Genomic DNA, 7,118 nt, shown 5'->3' on the forward strand with positions numbered 1-7,118 from the left:
TAGTACTACCATATGGTCTTTGCAATGCACCAGTCACTTTTCAATGATGTATGATGGAAATATTTAGTGAATTCCTTTACCGATTCCTTGCCATATTTATGGATGATTTTACTATCTATTAAACGGAGGAAAATCATTTACTTTTTGTTGAAATGGTCACTCCAGTGTTGTCAAGAAAATCGGATCTGTTTCACCCATTCAAATATGTTTTCTTAGTCGAGAAAGGACAGCTACTGGGACATGTAGTGTCCAGGAATGGTATAGAAATGGCCAATGACAAGATCCAGTGTGTCCAACAGGCCAAGGCGCCTCGAAATGTGTCATAGTTAAGTTCTTTCGTGGGATATATCAATTTCTATCGACGATTTGTGCACATGTTTTCTTCCCAGGCATTACCTTTGTATGAACTTACAAAGAAGACCAAAAAGTTCAGTTGGACTGATGAATGTGAGGAGAGTTTTCAGAATTTAAAGAATGCTATTATCAGTAAGCGAGTTCTTCAACAACCAAATTGGGACGTCATTTTTCATGTACATGTCGATGATTCAAGACTGGCGATGGGAACAATATTGGCTCAGTTAGAATGAAGAACTGATTATCCGATGTACTGATTTGGTAACAAGGATATACAACTACTAAAAGAGAAGCTTAGGGATGGTTTTCAGTGCTACCAAATTCAGACATTATTTGTTGGGTAAGCTATTTTATTTTTATGTGGATCATCAGGCCTTATTATTTTTTATTAATAAAGTCATTATTCAAGGCATATTGATATGATGGATGATGTTCCTGATGGAATTTGAATTTTGTATTTTCCATAAGCCCGACAAAAACCATTGTGGTGCTCATTTCCTATCCAGGAGTACGGATGGCTACTCTGAGGTGTCTTTATGAGACGAGCCAGTGGATGCAGAACTATTTCAGTTAACAACGCCAGAATCAACTGATCTAGAATTGTATGAGATATATCATTTTCTTTCTAAGGGAGGATTCCCAGATAACTAGGCTCAGAATCAGAAGAAGGCTCTGATTATTAAGAGTCTGAAGTTCACCATCATTGGCGGATCACTTTACATATTGGGAGTCGATGGGGTTCTTCGCAGATGTGTGCCTATGGAGGGATGAATGCAAGTTATTTCAGAGGCACATAATGGGGATTCTGGAGGACATTTTTCTACTGATATCACTTCCAAAAAGATTCTGCAGGAGGCTGGTTTTTGGTGGCAGACTTTAATATCTGATGTCAGAAGCTTTTGTTACAACTTGTGATATATTCCAAAGAATAGGCAAATCCACGGCAACAAATATGACTCCTCTTACACCGGTTCAGCCACCACTGGGTGTTTTTATGAAATTGGGTCTATATTTTATGGGTCCCTTCAAGAAAATTACTCCAAGGAAGAATAGGTATATATTGATGTCCACTTGTTATGTGACCAAATGGGTAGAAGCGAAGGCTGTTCCCGACAACACGGAGAAATTCACTGCTATGCTCTTATTTGAAAATATTTTTTGTCGATACGGATGTCATGTGGAGATTGTGTCAGACCACGGTACGCATTTTATCAATGAAATTATGGATATTCTCATGGATATGCTTTCAGCCAAGCATCAAAAATCAACACCATATTATCCTAGATGCAATGGGCAAGCCGAAAGTTGTAACAAGACTATCAAGGCTATTCTCACTAAGATTGTGCGGAAAGAGTCACACTAGTGGGATTTGAAAGTTCAAATTGCTCTCTAGGCATATAGGACAACTTATAAGGTTACCACGAGATTGACACTATTTAGAATAGTGTATGGCACCGAGGCTGTTGTGCCTATGGAATTTGTCATACCTAGTCTCAGGATGGCAGTCGAGTATGGGTTAGATTGTAATCACAATCTGCAACAACAGAGACCGGAGGAGTTAACACAGCTGGATGAGTTAAGGCAGATACCGGACGAGTTAACACAGTTGGAGCACGAAATTGTTCAACAAAGAAGGAAACAATGGCATGAACGACAAATCAAAGTCAGGGAGTTTCAGAAAGGATATTTTATTATGTTATATCAATTAAAACTAGGCCCTAAAAAACCAAATGTAAAGATAGCGTGGACAGGTGCATACGAAGTTGATTGGGTGTTCTCGAATGGCACAATAAGATTGAAAGATCTATCTCGATTACTGTTGCCAGGGGTATATAATGGGGCCAAAATCAAGCTCTATTATTCAGAGGACAGAGAGACTTCCGAGAATAAGGGTACTGGTAGTCTGGGAACTGTAGACCAGGAAATTTTAGAATCATCTATTTTAAGCCTTTTTCATGCACAACCAGTTCCATGTCACAGGAACAAAATAATAGAGATAGACAACAAAAGATACATAAAGAGATCTTTGTATTGATGGATTTTTTTGCAGAGTTTTGATACAACAGAGGAGCAATAAAATATATGGGCGCACTCCGTTGTATGGACCTCAAATCTCCCGACCATCCCCGAGCTTCAGTCTGCTTGCATGCAGCGTCTCACTCGCACTCGCACTCGCAATCGCAATTGCTCTCGCAGTCGCAGAAGAGGGGATCTATGTATATCCCCAAATGCACCACCCATCTTTCTTTTCCTTATTTTTCCTCGAAAAGCATGCTACCTCTCAAAATAGCCGCTTTTCTATTTTTGGCGTTCGGTCGACTCAACTTTCGCACCAAGTATACCTACGAGAATAAGATAAGAACGTGATCGCGAAGCGATCCGTAAAGGTTGGATTTTTGATACTTTTTCTTTCAGCTGTCTTCAACTAAACATAACTCCCAAATGGAGCCAAAAAAACCCAAGTCCGGCTCACACAATCTTGTTGCTCTCGTTGCGCTCTTCGACGACTATGTGATGGAAAATTTCCATAGCCTGCTCTGATTTGCTAAAAATCAACCTGCAAAACAGCATTTTCTACAAAAACAGCAAATCTCACTTTTTTCTTAATCTTTGGCTCTCAACGAGCATCAAAACATCAAAATCTTTAAAGACTCAGAGAACCAAAGTTGTTCCTTATAACTCAGGCTTCAATCGATTCATACATCACTTTTCCAAAATCCCACGTTAACACCTTCAAAAATGCCCGAGAAAGTGCCTTCCGGATCAAAAAAATTTATTGGACGAAAACAATCCACACATCCTTCTACACAATGGACCAACTTTAAAACGACCAAAACTTTCTAGAAAAAAAAAATTATTACTTAAACACTTCAAAATCAAGTCCTGTTACATTCCAAAAGGTCAGAAATGTCTCAATACGACAACACCATGGTAGTACCAGAATCAGTAAAGTGTTAATACCAATATCAGCTTTTATGGGGAAAAGGGTAAGTTGGACTATTAGTAGTAATCATTTTAGAGAATATGGAGAGGATTAGCCAATGCATGTGTGACGTCATTTGTGGTGCACAAGACTCTAGGAATGGTAAGTAGTGGAGCTTTTATGGCACGAACGTGTATAACAATAAGGCAAGTAGGTATATTTCCTCATAAATCTCCTGCACGACGTCTGCCTATTGTTATCCATTCTCCATCTCTAAGCTTTGAAGTTTCTTCACTACAACCACAAACTTCTTCGTCTGAGAAAAGTGTTGATTACTGTCTATCTTTACAAGACACACCAGGATATGGATTTGAAGCTTCAAGTAAGTCCTCTTCTTATCCCTCTGTTGATTCATCATCTTCACGGTGTATGGGTAGGAAGAAAATGTTGAAAAGGGTGCAGGAGACTATAGAGGAAACCCAAGCACTTATTGCTGTTGCAAAAGCTTCTCTTCCACTTATCCCTCACAGTAAAATACAACGATATGTGTTTACTAAGAAAGCCAAGGTATTACTCCGACTGTGGGATTTGTATGTGGTTCAGCAAGCCACAATAATTGAGTTTGACATAGCTATCATTAGACAGGTTCTTAATTACTTCAATGTGTAGGATGGAAGTGCTATGGTCACAGCTAGGAAAGTGTCAGTAACACCTAAAAATATTGCTTTTGCATTCAAAATGCCAAACGAGCCAAAGCCATCTGTAGCAACAACAGAACAAATCAGTGCATCTCTGAAAGAAGATGATGCTGCCAAGAAGAAACGCAAAGCCAATGCGCAAGGGGTTCTAGTAGCAAGTCTGGACATTCCTATTGCTTACCGCTTTGTAGTTGAAGCTGTGAGTCTCAAAAACAACCCAACTTATGTGTCAGAAAACCTGTTTGCTATGTTACTGGCAAAAAGATTGGACGCCACAGTTCCAATAAATCTATGTCAGATTCTGTCACATAATGTGCTTCAACGGACTGCTAAGTTGAAGTCCCAAAATGTTTTCAAAGCTTGGTATGTTTGGTAGTTTCTTTGCTAGGAAACTTCTCCGGACGCTCATGACTAGGTAAGGATGGCTTGGAGCCAGAATCCCTTTCCGGTAACTAACAATGTGGATTTATCATCAGATGAAGAAGCCCCAGATAACCAGTTAACTCTCACTGGACAAAAGAGGAAAGCCACGCAAGAGGAGGTTGGAAGTTGTAAAAGAGAAAAAACTACATTGGCTAAAAGCAACGCTTTCCTTAAGCAGCTAGAAAGTCAGGTCAAAACAATATCTATTGAGAAGACTCTAGCAGACAAGACTTCAGCTGACCAATCCTAACAACCTTGCATCTAGACAACTGGTGGAATCAACCAACCAATAGGGAAAATGTCAGGGATCACCAGTGTAGGAAAAGACCAGTCAGATAGGACCAGTGTTGAGCAGCTAGTGGGTCAGACTTATAAGGAAAAAGGACCAGCAACTTTGAGTCCACTTGGTAAGGTTTCCATCCCTTACAATGAAGCAGCTTTGTATTTAACCAAGAAGGGCCGGGCAATAGCTGCAGACTCATCCTCTCAAAGGACGTCTACTCCTGCATAGATCTGATTATGCTACACTACCATATACGGCTCCTATCATAGTTTACAATCCAGTTGCCTCTGACCCAGCCACAATGAATGATGGTTGTTTCGTACTGATGGGGGCTTTTCAAAAGCCAAGCTCCCATACCCCTCTTCTCTCGTCCCCACCCCATGAAAACCCCCTCTTAGGGAGGGAGTGATAAAAGGCATTGGAAAAAAGTAAGAAAAAAATAAAGTATGATTATGTAAATATATAAGAAAGGTAAAATTGGCCACCTCATGCCTGCGGGTCAACCCATCCCCACCTTGCCTCCTTTTTCTTCACTGTTGCCCCGCCGTGTGTCCCTTTTCCTCTCCTCCACTCAAAAGGTCAACCCCCTCTCTCTTCCCCTTGTCCTTTCTCCTTTCTCTCTCTCCTCAAGCTACCCCACCTCTCACCAATAACGCATTCTAACTCACCAATAATGCACCCTAACTCACATGCAACTTATGCTATCTTCCAAAATAGTATACCCCACCCCCCCTTTCTCTCTCTTATCATATCCCATGACCCAAATACCCCCCTCTCTCTCTAAAGGGCGCCATGTCTCTTGTCTTGTAGCTAAATAACCTCCCCCACACTCACACACACTCAGTTTCATTGAAAAAGGTGCCCACAGACCCATCCCCACCCGGTGGTTACCTAATTTTTCTTGTGTTCACACACATCTGCACACAGATTTACCTCTGAACACACTCCCCTCTCTCCCCTCTTGTAATTACTTTATTCTCCATGTCACCTCTCACTTTTTTTCATCAACCCATCTCTCTCTCATGAGACTGCTGTTCTGGCACATATACACACAGCCAGACAAGTGGGGCCCACAGTCACATGGCCTATGTAGATAATGATTTCTTCATTTCTAAATTCTAAAATTTCTCCCCCCTCCTCCCCTATATAAAGAGGGGTCACCATCACACTAAAGACACACACAACATCATCAAAGAACACACTATGCACTGTGTGTGCCTAGTGCACACACACACACACCCACACCATCACCATCACCGCAATCACCATGCTTGTCTTGAGCATGACCTCTACACCCTTGGCTATGGAAGATGAAGGGCAACTAAATGAAGGATAATGGCCATAATCCTCGTGCGAGTCTTCGCCACCAACTCCCACCTATCCGCCATGTGCTCTACCACTCTCTCCGTTCTCATTCCCCTACCCTATGCTCCCCATTTCATCGCCTAATTCTCTAAATAAAGCTTGAGGTTTTGTGAGTATGTTTTCTTGCAATGTTTTGCCCATGTGAGGTGTACGGAATCGCCACCTAGTCTTGTGTTTTGGAGTGAGCTTGTGTATGTGTGAAGGGTGTGCGGATTCGCCATCCTTTTGTGATGCCTAAGTACTAAGCCGCTATACCCCCTTCCTCACACTCTCTCTCTCTCTCTCTCTCACTTGATCTCATTCCCTTTCCTTTTCATCATTACTCCCAAGCATCCATCTCTCTTGGATGAAAACTTTGTTATGGTGGTGTGTTGTTTGCATCCTAGCCGTTGAAGCTATGTGGTGCCCCCTGTTTGCTTTACCATGACAGGCTCGAGGTGCGCCATTCGGTCCCTAGTGATTTAGAGGCCGTCGGTGTTCGGGGTTCGGGGTTCTCTTTGCTCCCGTCATTTGGTGCCCCCAGTGAGGATCTTTTCATGAAACCCTTCAGTTTACAAGACTGAAACCCTTAAACTATTGTGAATGGATGAATGGCTAGCAGGATTTGCTAATTGGACGACAGAAGAAGAAGAGCTCCAAGCACAACTAGACGAACTCCGCATCTCCATCGAAGCTCGAGTGCCAGGCGTAACGGTAATCGATTTGCAGTGGGAGAGTCAACCAACACGCCAAACCCAGTGGATATACATAGGCCAAGTGCCAAGAAGAAGAAGGAGAAGGTCGAAACCATGTCCGCAACCTACAACCAACCCACAACAACAAAATGGAAGGAGCTCTACACAATAGAGAATCAACACTATTCTACTTTGAGAATCGGGTAACTCAAGTCAGTACCGAGGTAATTATCACAGTCAGTTTTCAAGTCGCACCTGATGTTGCAGCACAGATAACAGAAGCATTGGCTCACACTCTCACTAGAGAAACTAGGGATCTACTGAGTTTGTTTCAGGAAAGAACACCACCCTCTCCCACAAGCTTGGACAGTGACTAAGCACCTCTAAGCTTCACATGA

This window comes from Adiantum capillus-veneris, chromosome 15 (genome assembly GCF_014529385.1).
Source record: "Adiantum capillus-veneris isolate H3 chromosome 15, ASM1452938v2, whole genome shotgun sequence".
Taxonomy (NCBI): domain Eukaryota; kingdom Viridiplantae; phylum Streptophyta; class Polypodiopsida; order Polypodiales; family Pteridaceae; genus Adiantum; species Adiantum capillus-veneris.